The sequence below is a fragment of the Haliotis asinina genome, chromosome 1, assembly GCF_037392515.1.
Source record: "Haliotis asinina isolate JCU_RB_2024 chromosome 1, JCU_Hal_asi_v2, whole genome shotgun sequence".
Lineage (NCBI taxonomy): Eukaryota > Metazoa > Mollusca > Gastropoda > Lepetellida > Haliotidae > Haliotis > Haliotis asinina.
The window spans coordinates 98,695,353-98,710,470 of record NC_090280.1 but is presented as its reverse complement, the minus strand read 5'-3'; the positions used below and the strand labels follow the sequence as shown (position 1 = coordinate 98,710,470).

General features: G+C 37.9%; 1 protein-coding gene across 1 annotated transcript in view; it reads right to left on the bottom strand.

Annotated features, from left to right (window-relative positions):
• The window catches only part of LOC137277426 (kinesin-like protein KIF12), a 35,184-nt gene that overhangs the window by 13,184 nt on the left and 6,882 nt on the right, over nt 1-15,118 (bottom strand). The gene's annotated exons all lie outside the window — the stretch shown is intronic.

Genomic DNA, 15,118 nt, shown 5'->3' with positions numbered 1-15,118 from the left:
CACCATAACAAAACTGCATGGAATGTTGCTCATATTCTGTATCATTTGTTCAGAGTAGATGACTTCAGGGCACAGGTTGGTTGGCTTACTGTTGAACACTGCACAAAACAATATGGTGGTGATCTGCAAATAATTGAGTCTAGACCACACAACCCAGTAATCAACAGCATGAGCATTGATCAACACAACTGGGATACAATGACGTGTCAGCCAAGTCAGCTAGCCTGACACCCAATTCCTGTAGTCACCTCTTACGACAAGCATGGATTATTGAAGACTATTTCTAAACCAGATTTTCACGCATTCAGACCAAAGTGATAACGCTGGTTAGTCAGTGCTAGCAGACCACAACACTCTTTAGTCAAACCGCGATCAACAGCCGATTGGGTTTACCAGATCACACTATAATCTATATACAGTGTTCCCAGAAATTGAGAAAATCTTTGTTTTTTTTCTAATGATGCTAAGATTGGAAAAAGGGCTTTCACTATGCACTAAGCATACTAAATAAGGGAGACAAATCTTGAAGGCTTAGAAGGCAGCTCATTACGTCAAGAGTTATCTCCCTTGTCTGAGCAGACGGCTTCCTGTGTTGACATGGCAGAATTTACAGCAGGAGAGAAAAGAAAGCTCATTCTAGATGATTTTGAAAGGGGTGAGGCTGATGCTAAAGTGTTAGCTTGTAGACATGGTATTCCTCTGTCTACAGTATACAGAACTTTGAAGAATATTCAAACAGGAACCGGGATAGAGCACAAAGCAGGGGCAGGTCGGCCTAGGAAATTCAGTGTTGTGGATTGCCGAAGACTTGGGCAGATTGTGAGTAGGGGCAAATTGAAAAGTGTTGAGAACATCAGAAATGAAATGACTAGCAGAGGAAGTCCTCAGGTATGCAATGAAACAGTTAGGCAGGAATTACAGAGACTTAATTGGGTGAAAAAACGTGGAATTCCCTCGCCGTTGATGAAAGATGCACAAAAGGAAAAACGTTTAAACTGGTCTCGGGCTCATGAAAATCAAGATTGGGATAATGTTTTCTTTTCGGATGAAAGTTCTGTTTGGCTTTTCCCTAATTGTGTGAAAATTTGGACCAAAGATACTGTCAAACCTATCTACCAGCGACCACAACATAGCCCGAAGTTTCACATGTGGGGTGGCATATCGGCTCGCAGAGTGACGCCATTGTGTGTTTTCAGGGGAAACTTGACAAAAGAAAGATACGTTGACATTCTAAATGGTCACCTTCTTCTGACAGCACACACATTGTATGAAGATGATTGGATTTTCCAGCATGATAATGACCCAAAACACACTGCGCGCTACACAAAACAGTGGTTGTCGGGCGAAAATGTTCAAGTTTTAGACTGGCCCAGTTACAGCCCAGACCTAAACCCAATTGAGAATGTGTGGGGAGTCATGAAGGACAGAATAAACCAAAAGGGACTGAGAAATATTGAAGATATGAAGGCCGAGGTGGTCCAATATTGGGATACCCTGTCACACGATTACCTACAAACTTTGATGGGTACTGTGCCTAGGCGTATTCAGGCATGCATTGCTGAGCGAGGAGGTCTAACAAAGTACTAAAACAAGACTGAGACTGTAAAAGGATGATGTTTTAACATGTTTATGTAAGTAAAACGCCAGAAGTTAATAAACGTAATGTGTTACATGACGCAACATGATTCTCAATAATTTCTGGGAATACTATAAGTTGGTGATAAATTGTACATGGGTCGTTTGTAATACAACACCATTAAGTGGGGGACAAATAAAGAATAGTATGGTTATACAGTATCAGTTAGAATTAAGCTGGACTGGGTATTCATGATCATGTTGATAAGATCAGGGTGGGTGTGTCTCAGCAGAAATCTATCAGAGGGCAATTTGATGACAAGAAAATCCATTAATTGACTCAGATCTACAAGGATCTACATGGGTTCTTGGTGATACTGTTTGGTATAATTTGCAGGGCCAGTCATGTCAGGGCAACTATTGTGTGTATTTCCCAGTAGTTTAATAATATGTGTTCATGTTGATAGTTCATGCGATTGTTCATGTTCCATTGATTCCACTGTTTGGCTAAGAAGACCACAGTAAAGTGATGTCATATCAACTCTTGCAAGTGATAAAGTATGATATCATGAAAAGTTTCTGCACAACAGAGCTATTTTATCAGATTTAACCTCACTATTTGCCAACAATGCTGATTTACAAAATACCTGTCCCTTGTGTAAGGTTTTTTTGGACGTCCCATTCCACAACCAGGATTTCCACATTCCACAACCAGGATTTCCACATTCCACAACCAGGATTTCCACAGAGTTCACTCTGGACATACACCATTAATTTCTGATGGGTCACCAGTTTGTTTTTGTCATGTTCTCAGAACACACAGAAACATCATTAATGGCCACTGCATGGTATACTGATGGAACAAAAAGAGGGAACATGGGACAGTATGTTGTGATTAGGTCAACTCATTGTTAAAGAAATCATGTTTTCATCTTCACTAAATTGGTACTGTTCAACCTCATCTTACTGAACTCGCATTTTCACTACTATTGACCTGATAAAAGAGAACCAAGGTCTATGGATTGTCAACTTCCTTTTCGCAGTAAGTACATCATTTCTGATGTATTTCAATGAGTGAAAGAGTGACTGAGTGAACTGAGGTTTTTTTTTAAACCATATTCCAGCAAATATCACGGCGGCAGTTACCAGAAATGGGCTGCACCCATTGTATGTACGTGGGGAATCAAACCTAGATCCTAGGTGTGATGAGCAACTGTGTCAACCACTAGGCTATCATAGGGCCCTTGCAAAAAAGGAACTAGACTATTCAAAAACTTGGTTTTCCTTGATCTGTGCAATTTCTAATGCCCCTCAAAGAATTATTATCCAGAAATACAATTTCAGGATATATTGATATTTTGTCAGCTACCATCCCCATGTAAATTCTATGGTAGGTAAAAAGACCTTCTACCATATAATGTATACATGTATTTGAGCATTTTGTGCTGTAAATAACTATATTGTATCTTCTCTGAGAATTCAGGTAGACAAGAAATAATAAAATTGGTCAATAAAAACACGAAAGTTTAGATACAACACCCCCCACATGATAATTTTCCTGTCCTGTTAGGCATTGTTTTGAATATAGGAATTAAGACCTGTGAATTGTATTATTTACAATTTAGAACTAACCTAGAAATAGCAATCAGCTGCACACACTTTCTCCCAAATCTACCAGTGACTCACTTACAAAAACTGATTTACTTAATAAATGTTACCACTTCGAAATTTAATATACCAAAAATTCCAAATTTCAGCTGCAATCATCATCACACAAAAACCACATCACCCTAACACAAGAATGAGTTTTCCACTTGGAAATAAAGCATCCAATGCAGACTTTTTCACCATTTTGTCCAAATATAGATTGCATGATGCCAAATTGGTACAAAAGCAATACAACCAGGTTGTCAAACGTTCATTCTGATACAAAGACATGAAAAGAATGGCTCGATTAGTTCTGCTACAAGAACGGGGATCTGCCACAACCAGGCAGACCTTGAGTCACAATGCCCTGGAGGACCAATATCTGCGCATGCTGCCTCTCAGAAACTGCTTCCTGATGGTGAAGTCATCAGTGGTGCAAGGCTTAAGTCACTGTATAAGCTGATGCACAGTAGACAGACAACTCAGGTGCCATGGATTCTGGTCGTACAGATCTTTCAATGGACCCCAGTTGACAGACAACTATGTCATCGACAGAGGCTTAGATGAGCCTGGACAGTTTGATGTTAGCAGCAACATGAGTGGCAGACAGTGCTCTTCTCAGATGAAAGACTTTTTTATCTATGCATTTTGTTGTATGGATTCTATTGATCATTCACTGTTTTTCCTTGACAATCTGGACATCTGAACAGATTACTGATCGCCAAATATCTAATCTATACTGCAGTTCTGGACATTATATTTGATTGAAGCTCACCTCACAATTTGCAAAACAAGTAGCCATCAATATGCCAAGCAGCATCTCTTTAGTTTGTTTATTTCATCACTTCATGTAACCATGTACCATATTCATTGTAATAAACTCCCTTAAAAATGTATAAATAGGTGCCCTTATTAAAACTGCAAGTACGCTGTTCTGGTTTGTTGTCAATGACAGCTAACATAGTTCAAACAAACTTCAAACAAGTTCAACTGCTGATGAATTAAATGTTTTTTTTTAAAACTGCGGTTTGGCAACTATATTCCTTTTCTGATATGCAGTTTTTTTTGTAAAAATAAAATATGTACAAAACACTGGCATGTTTTTCTTCTCGTTTAGATTGGGGTGCTTACTGAGATCATACTCAGAGGAAGATCTACAATTTATCACCCATAAATCAGGCACTTAATACAGTGAATATGGTATGAATTACAACACACTAGCATTGAGTAATTACTTATAAAGATTATTATATGTAAAGTTTGTAAATTGTTGCTCTTGGTTCTCAATTCTCTCCATGTTTTCAGAAATCATTGCTTCTAACAAATTGTGTTGTACAATTTTTGTCATGAAGAAAACCATGGATCGGAACTGATTAACAGTTACTTAGCAGGCTCCAATTGTTGGAATGTTCAGGAAAATCACCTGCAATTAAGTCATCTCATTATTGTTTCCAATAGGATCAGCAAAGGTATGACAGTCATTGCTGGCACAGATTCATCATAAACAAACCCAAGGTCCAATTCTGTGTGCACAATATGCCTTAACCTGACAATATGTTTTTCGAAGTGGTTGGGTTGAGTATTTTCATAAGTCATTAAAAACAAAATTGTTTAGATTTTGTAAGAAAATCTCAATTATGCAAGTCCCTTTTACCCTTAATCCTCCATAAGATTCACGGTTTTCTAATCAGATCTGATCAAGTCTTGACACACTAGTCAGCAAGTCCTGACATACTGCCTCGATGGCATACACCAGGGTTTGAGTTAGTGAGTGAGTTCAGGTTTCTAGTCACTTCAGCAGTATTTCAGCGATACAGTGACAAAAATAAGCTACATATTCATGACACATAAACCCAGAAATATAAATACATACTAGGTTTTGTTAGACTCAGTAGTGGAGTGTAACAAAAAGTACTGAGAGTGAGTTTCCTTAGACTGGAAGAGGCAGTCTGTAGGAGGGGAAGCTTATCTACACATTACACTTTCATGAAACTTCTTTTCAGGGGGTAAGAAAACGACATTGCATCACTTCGCATAAACAAACAAGAGAGCACAACTGTCAGTAAAAACATCAAATTTGCAATTAAAAATTAGAAGGGTCAATTTAGGCCGGGCCAGCTTATCTATGAGATCGGCTTATTTTCAGTAATATACAGTAGTTTATACTGTTGTTTACAGCATCAGTTTTTTAAAAAAAACTGTGTTTCTTGTTAATTTTAACTGTAGTATGTTTTCAAATAACTTTATTTCTTGACCAAATGTTAAGCAACATTCCAAATAATACCATCGAACCCGTCACAGCCAAATTGCTCCTGTAGTCAACTTCCCCACTGATTGTGGAGCTTGTATCTATGCAGGTTTACATTCACCAATCAACATAAGCAATCAATCAAGGGGTTCTGTCCATGCCATGTTGTCACCTCTCTCACCAGGGGGCGCTCTAATCACTCCCTGATCAATGAGTATAAGATACTAAAGAGACAGCAGTTGACAACGTAAATGAAGACAAATTCTTGATTACAAACACTTAGCAAACACAATCTTGCTGAAATCTGCTCATAAGTCGATAACATTGTGTTTCCAGATTTGAGGCTTTTCAATGCTGAGACATTTAATTTTGGAACTGATGGAGATAATTTACTGTGGTATCCATTTGATTAAGCAGGGTGACACTTTTATTTAAATATGGACTTGAGAAAAACACATGCCCAAATTTTCAAATAGGTTGATAATGTCTCATTCGTTTTTCACAGCTTACCCTTGGCTTAATACCTGTACAAGGCTACTTGATATGATGCCAACCTATCAATCATAATGTGAAGAAAGATGACAACTATCAGCGCTTTGTTTCTGAAAATTAATGCTGGGAATTGATTGAAATCTCACCATTGATAACTGCTTCATTGCCAACCAACAAATGTCAAAAAAAGTTGGTTAGCCTCATTTTTCTGGTTTCCCTATCAAAGTTGTTACTGCAGATATGTATAACATGATGCAACTAGCTACTTTGAAGTGATGGCTAATTTATCATGAACATAAACTTCCTTGAGTCTTCAAGAAATATTCAGTCATGACTTTTCAGTTAGGGAAGTGAGTTGTAAGAATTAAACAAGTTTTCAGGCCCTGACAGCTTTGAAGATACGTTCCATTGTCAAGTGTTTCCACAACTATAGCAATAGATCCAAAATTGTTTGTGTTCGATTATTTATAAGAAAATGTGATCGATTGCTTGGTCATCAGGTCATTGCAACCAATCACTGATTATTATACGAGGGTTGGCTGAAAAGTTCTCAGCCTGAGTGGTTTTTCCCCACCAGGTAGAGACAGGTGTTTGCCACCAATGAGGACAATCATTTAGTGAATCATAGACACAAGAACTACAAACGTACTAATAGTTTTATCTCAACTACAGCTCTTTTGGTAAACCTACCCTCTGAAATCATCAGAAATGGACAAAACTGAGTACAGGGCAGTCATCAAGTACTTGCAAAAGAAAGGGATGTCCCCAACACAGATACATGCTGACACGGTCTCCACTCTAGGGGATGATGCTCCTTCATTTTCCACAGTAAAGAAGTGGGGTGCAGAATTTAAGCGTGGCAGACAAAGCCTTGATGATGACCCACGCTCAGGAAGGCCTTCAACAGCAACCACTCCAGAAAACATCACGCGAGTGCTCGATATGTTGATGGATGATCGACGATTGACTACTCGACATATTGCTAGTGTAGTGGGCATCTCTCATGAGAGGGTGCCAAAGCTCTTGACAGCAGAACAGAAACGTGTCAGGTTCCAGACGTCCCTTGACAATTTGCGTCGTTTTGAAGCAGATCCCGATGATTTTGCGGCACGATTTGTAACCATGGATGAGACCTGGATACATCACTTTCAACCAGAAACAAAACTACAGTCAAAACAGTGGAAGCATCCTGATTCACCAGCTCCAAAGAAAGCCAAGTCTGGTCCTTCAGCTGGAAAGGTGATGGTATCAGTCTTTTGGGATTCCAGGGGTATTCTGCTCATTGATTATCTTGAAAAAGGTCAAACTATCAACGGCAGATACTATGCTGATCTACTGAACCAGTTGCAAGAAGCAATCAAAGCCAAACGACGAGGGATGATCGTTAAAAGTGTCCTCTTCCACCAAGACAATGCGTCTGTTCACAAATCGGTGGTGGCCATGTCAACAATCCGCGATTGTGGCTTTGAACTCATTGACCATCCTCCTTATTCACCTGATTTGGCTCCTTCTGACTTCCACCTGTTCCCCAAAATGAAAAAGGAACTCACCGGTCGCCATTTTGCAAGTAATGATGACGTCATTTCCGCTGTGACTGATTTTTTTAGGGTAGCTGAAGAAGATTTCTTCCTGACCGGGATTCGGGCCTTGCAGCATCGCTGGCAAAAGTGTGTGAACGTGGAAGGGGACTACGTAGAAAAATAAATTACAAACGTGGACTTTGTAACTTTTTGTCACAGTGAGGCTTAGAACTTTTCAGCCAACCCTCGTAATTAACTGGAACACAACTACCGAAAATGCCAAGAAAAATAGTATTCTGGAAAATAACATGTTGGGGGTCACAAAACATTACTTGTCTCCTCCTATTTTTAGATAACAATTCTATTTGTAACAGAGGCCAAGAAAATATATATTTTGTCAAACAAAAATGGGCACTACAACCTAATCAATAAATGCTGAAAGTTTTAACTTTATTTCATAATCAAACCACCTAAGATGTGGAAAAAATATAAATATTATTCAAGCAATACCAAAAGACATGTCCTGTATACAAAAATAAATAAATATAAGAACATGAAATATATATAACACATATATCCATGTGTATTGAATAAGCCAATAATGCCACTGGTACAAAATATCAGACAGTACTGATGGTCTGTCCATAAATAGCCCTGGATATTCTGACAATATTGACAGTAAACACAGACATCAACTCACAACTGTAATCAGTTGTTGGCAAACAGTACCTGTATAAACACAACTTGGTTGATGGTGATTAAGCTGTAAATGGAACACAGCAATCACCGTTAGATTATCGGACATCATAAAACACTAATAGGACCTCAGGTAAAGCCATGTTCAACAGTGGAGAACCATGGATTGCTCCAGTTCATCAGAAGCAAAGGCCAAATAGTCCAGACAATGGATTAATCAATGATAACAAAGGTGGGTGTACAAGTGGACGATGACCAGAAACAGGCTCAGTCACAGCTCTATCACTCTATCAAAGCAGCGGTGCATAACCTTTGGGGTTACATACCAAGTTAAGAGTTATCGGAAGTTGTGTTTAACGTCATGTCAAGAATATTGCACTTCAATCACAATGTGGTTATGGTTTATAGTGGTTGCCCACTCAGATACACAATGTGGTTATGGTTTATAGTGGTTGCCCACTCAGATACACAATGTGGTTATGGTTTATAAGTGGCTGCCCACTCAGATACTAACTGCAGTATCAAAGATTATACCGATTCAAGTTGACAAGTCCTTGTCATTCCAGCTGTTATAATGGCAACAGTCTACCAACAATCCAGTCTGGACCAGAAAATCCAGTGATCACCAGAATGATGAACTGGGATATGATGATGCATCAACCAAGACAAGAAGCCTAACCACCTGTCAAGACTGCTACCTCTCTACATACATCTCTCTGTATAAAATTCAGTATCACTGCAGCCCCATGAATACTGACCTCAAGACATATCTTAATAAATTTGAATAATCATCATCGAAGTCTGTTGAATACTAGCATTCACCTAAGATTTAAGGACTCAATAAATCTCTGTGTATATCATGATGACCTGAGTCTTAATGATTATCCATTATCAATGTTGACTCTGGTGCCACCTGATTTGCTCAGATTGTAATTCCCTCCCCCTGGCCCCAACACTCACCCCCAACCAACTGCGTGACCAAACTCCTGATTGCTTACATTCAACCCAGTACCAATAATGGTGGAGGTGAGCTAGTAATGTGATATGCATCATTATACACCAACTGACACTGGCATATGGAACAAAGCCATTGGATACCATTTGATGTGTTTATTTATGGAAACTGTATATTGTGATGGCAGTCATATAATCAACAACATACACTGGCTATGTAAATACTACCTCTAGTTTAAGGACTATTTTTCTAGTGTTTGTCAGCTGGCATTTACACCCAACACACCGTTGAGTGATAGGGATACCAATAGTCTGTCTGACAGTCCCTGATCCACATTATTTCGCCCTCTTTCAAGCCTTCTCTGCAGTGCTAAAGCCTTAAATGAAGCAAGTCTAGATTTAATCAGGTTTGAATCTCTGGCCTCACTAGGGGTCCTTTTCAATTAAAATGGGTTTGTTTGTTACTGTCAAAATATATATTCAGAAATTAAACCTTAGTCTAGAGATGCCAGCTACAACCTTGAAGATAGCAATAAGAACAGAAAGTTGGGGAATATTTATATCATCATCACCATCATCATCATCATCATCATCATCATCATCACATAGTGTTATCTGTTATTAGAAATTCATTTAGAATTTTTTAGAATGCACACATTCTGATTTCTAATAACAGTGACTTACTATTACACATAAAAACAACATCTCTATTTCCTTTAAGATAAGATAAGATAAGATAAGACTTTATTACCCGGAATGGGAATTCTTTTCACATTCACTTGCTCACGGAAGTAACAAATGTACAGCAGTTAAGAACACAACACAAATAAATATAAATATGAATATAAAAAGTGAGTAATTATGACATTAAGATGATTAATTGAGATTATATTGTGAAACTAAAGTGGTATATATATTGTAATAACTTAGTTATCACAGGTGCTATTTAAAAGTTTAATACTGCTTGGAATAAAGGAATTTGTCGCACAGTTGGTTTTAAGTTTGGGAATCAGAAATCGGCGACCGGAAGGTAAAAGGGAATAGTATGAGTTTAATGGGTGTGTTTCAGCAGCAATAATCTTATGTGCAAGGGACAGAACACGGGTTTCATATGAGGAAGATAGATTTACGAGGGGAGTGTATGCAATCTTTGAGGCGATGTTGGTAACTTTTATCAGCTTGCTTTTGTTTTTAAGGGAGAGGGATCCGTACCAGCATTGAACACCAAACGATAAAACAGAGTGAACAAAACAAGAATAAAAAAGTGATAACAGTTTGACATCAACATTAAAAAATCTAAGTTTCCTCATGAAATATAATTTCCATCATTATTTATTGTTATAATTATTAATATGCTTCAGATATCTATAGAATGTTAGCACTGGAAATGTACAGAACATAGAAAGCTTTAATGTGTTAAATTCTTAAGGTAGTCTGAAGTTTAAGTCTAGTAGCATTCTGTTATGTCAAGTAAGGCCTGCAGCGACACTGAAAAAAATTAAATGCCACATAAAACATATGTTGATAACGGTCCTCATTTTACTTTGCTTTACAGAAAATACTGCCAGAGCACCATTTTGGGCTTAGTATGCTCAAAGGACTTCAGGACAGAATGATTATACACGTGTCAGGGTTACTATCACGTTCACATATACTACTCAAAACAGATTATACAACAATATGAAATGAAAGGTTGTGTGCTGTGTTTCCCACCTGCAGTGCATCTTATGGAAACATTAAATATTCTTATATTTCCGTTGAGTAGCATACAGTGGAACCTCTCAAAACCAACAGCCCTCCAAATCTGGCATGGCTCTGGAAATCAGCATTATGATTTAGTCTCAGCAGAAGCTTGTTGATTTATAGTCATTTACATGCCCTCTAATCCAGCATCAGTCTGTTCTTTATTTTAGCACAACGAAGACAGACGAAATGACTGTAGGGTAATTACTGGTAATGCTCTCTAAACTGGCATCTGGTATTTCAGCTCTCTTGTTGATTGGCTGTTTGGCTGAACACGTACCAGCATTAAGCTCATAGATGTCTGATAAAAGAAGCATGGATAAGGATGGATATGGAAGATCATTCTCAGGATGAAAAGGGCAAAGTTCGCTAAACCGGCACATCCTCTATATAGGCATTCTTGCCAGTTCCAAAAGTCAGTTTAGAGGGTTCAACTGTATATGAATTGTTATCATGAATATTATTTCTTGTTTTTATTAACAAAATCCTAAAATGTTTGGATTTATATTTAAAAAATCACAAATCACAAATGTAACAACTGTGCTAACACCATATCAAGTGCAATTCCATATTCAACAGCCCTGTAAATATCTTAAGTAGAGCTGAATATTTACTAACACACTGACAATGTCATCACACTGTCTAGCGCTCAATACTGACAAGTAGGTAAAGTTCTGGGACAATACATTAAAAAAAGAATGGTGTGAGGAGCTCAAGTTGAGCAGAGAACATGTCCACAATCCTTGGCCATTGTTCGTCAGGCTATTGTGCTCACAATGGTTCACTTGTAACTATTAGGGTGTGTTTCAGTGTACTAAACTCTTGTGTTGCTCCTAGCAACGCCAACAACAGTTTATACAGAGGGTTAATTACTCTGGTATAGGGTAGCAAACAGCTCAGTGAAGCATGGCAGAGGTAATAGGTTGAAATGTCAGGGCACTGTAACAGCACTGTGTCTTAATCCTCTTTTAGGATCATCGACCACATATATGTAGACAGGTGTACAGACACTTTTATGTTTTGTTGTTTATTGTGCTGCACTCAGCTGTGTCCAGTTATATGATGACAGTCTGCATATAATCAGGTCTGGATCAGACAATCCAGGGATTGACAATATGAGCACTGATCTAAGCACTTAGGAAATGATGACGTGTCATCCAAGTCCGTGAGCCTGATGATCAATCAAATCTGTTGCCTGTTACAATAAGCATGGGTTCTGGAATATTGCTGAAACAAGAAGACATGGTTGTCCGTGAATATCCTCCACCACAATGTCCTGTTCCTATCACATTCCTGTTTTTTTAACTCCACCACAACATTCATACCACATTTGTTTTCCCTCTTATAAATGTTCTAAGGCAAAAAAGAAGAGACAAATCGTTAAAAAAGTTATGAACTAAAAACATAACCAAATTTGGTTTCCCTCTCTATAATGTTTCAGGAGAAAATCGGACCCATCATTTCAGATGGACAGAGGGAAGGACAGACAGACAGATTGAGCTCAATGGTGGAGTAAAGCTACATAAAACTACACTCACTCATATTCACTCACTGAAGACCAGTTCTAACGTAACTCTTCATGGGTTGTAAACACCTATACAGACACATGTGCATGGTGACAGAATGTGGGTGGGTCCATAAATAGGTAGAGTAACAAAAGGTAAACCTCTTTAATGAAGAACAATTCAACATAAGGCCATTGAAAATTATGAGCCCAAGTAATGTTTGTGTAACACCTGTCATGAATTGTGCATTTGAAGAATTCACTGACCATCACCAAAACTGAAGTTTTTCTGAGATATTTCACATAATGTCAATCTAATAGTAAACAGTTTTGATATGAGTAATTATTTGGTAACATGCTAACGCCCCTTACAAATTATCTGGTAACTGACCCATGTTCAATCAGTCCCTAGTGATAACAATAATTGTATACTGATATCACGACCATGCATGACACAAACGAATAGATGGGTTCCTGATTCATCAGAGAGTTGAACTCCAACACGTAGTATACCAAGGCACAACCTTCAGTTACATTTGATCATGATGAAATCCTTGAGCTGAATTATAACCTTTTGAGTTTTCTATCATTTCATAGTAACAGGGCTTTCTGTTTCATTCTGACAAAAGTTTATGATAAATGAAAAATGAGAATTCATGTTTTGGGCATGAACAAATATACTAAACAACCCACTGTATATATCTATGTCTTGATAAGGTAAAATAATCATTAATGACAGATAAGGTCCTCTACTGATTAGTTTGAAGATTATGCTAGAGTTGTACCTCAGCAAACAATACTGTAACTTAGCTCATGTTGCCAGGGAAATAGTATTGTGGTATTTAGATAACTATTTCATTTGACTACTTATGCTTTTCTGGAAGATCTGACATAAATATTTCTTAATATACTTATATGTAAAAAAATGAAAGTCTACTGTAAACAATGTTCAGAGCGAGAGGACAACTTAATTCTTACATAGTCCGGATGATATAAAACAGTTAGAAATGTTGTCTTGCATAAGTATAATATCTAAATAGAGCCTGAGGCACCCATTACACATGTAAAACAATGTGGAAAATGTGACCTCTCTATACAGGGCAAACAAGCTCACTGTGATCACAGCAAAGTCCCTGCAAATGATCTCGAACATTATCTACGCAGGTCATAGTTACAAACATACAAAACCTTTCCTTCACAGATCTACAACCTATAGTACATTGGCATACAGCACAGAAACGCTTATTCATTCCTTACTATTATGTTCTTATTTGTGTAATATTTAACACTGCATGATACCAGCTCTTTAACAGTGGCTCATATGTAATGGAATATAAACTCAATCCAGTGATCAATATTGTGATCAACAATCAGTGTCACTGGGTCATGATCACACCTGAAAATCAAGTCATCAACCTGGCCACCTGATGTGTTGGCCTCCCCTCATCAGAACTGGTTTCTGGGAATCATAGGAATCATGACTAAACTATTGTATTTCACTTTAAGGCAAAACCATATACTCAACCAGGAAACTTATCATGGGACCCTGATTTTATAATCAAATACGTCACCAGAGTTGCAAGATGGCCAATTAAAATGATTTTTTTACTAAACATTTGGATTCAGATTTGTACAGCTACTACTCACCTATCCCTGTTACGAATATATTGCATGTAACATTATCATTTATTGGATCCATTCCCAGCTTAAGTGCCTGTGAGTGTCGCCAACAGTTATTTCACACTCAAGGTCAGCTAGACAAGGGGCAGTAAATTGTGTCAGTGTAATCCAACAGTTACACAAACTATCAAACCCTCCAAAATCTGTTGATAACAGCACCACAATCTGCGAGACTGCTAAGTCACAGGCAAACACGGTCCCTATGTGGAATGTGTGTTAGGAAAGCCAGGCTATTTTCTTATCTTACACCAACCATACACTCATCATCACAGGAGTGCCATATCAAGTTCATCAATCATGCAGTCAATCCTTCCATCTGCTCAGTTATAAATGTTTGATTTCTGTGCAAGATCAGCAAGAACTGGATGCAAAGCTGTCGTCATGACTCACCTACCTCCCCACTTTTTTGAAGCGTACTAAATATTACACCTTCAGAAATTTTAATGGTGATCATGTATATTACAACTTATTGTAATAAAGTATGATTCAGTTTGTTGTTAATAGCACTGTGCAAAGCAATATTCCAGCCATATGGCAGCAACCTATAAATAATCGAGGTTGGACCAGACAATTCAGTGATCAATAACATGAACATCAGTCTATACAAATTGGAATACAATGACCTATGTCAGTTAGTTACCTCTTACAACAAGGATGGGTTGCTCAAGACCAAATCTAACCGGATTTTCACGTATAGAATCCAGATATGAAAAAGCATGTAACAATACAGCTTTTTGTGAGAAACTAATGGTGGTAAAACTGAGCGATATGGGAGCCAGGGTGTAGTGTACAAGCTGCCACAGTGTTGCGTCAGATGAAAATCTATGTTAAGTTATGGGACTTACAATCACCTTAGCGCTAAGGTTTCCATGTACAACACCACCAGGGCACCAGATAGTTTTCCAACATGAGGAGTACATACACCTTATTTTTTCAACATAAGAGTAAAGAATGGAATTTAATGGTGTGTAAGTAATCTCGTGTTTCGTTTCATACATGCACCACAACATTGCTACTCTTGTGTAGACAGAGTAAATAATAAAGCAATACTTTTTCAGA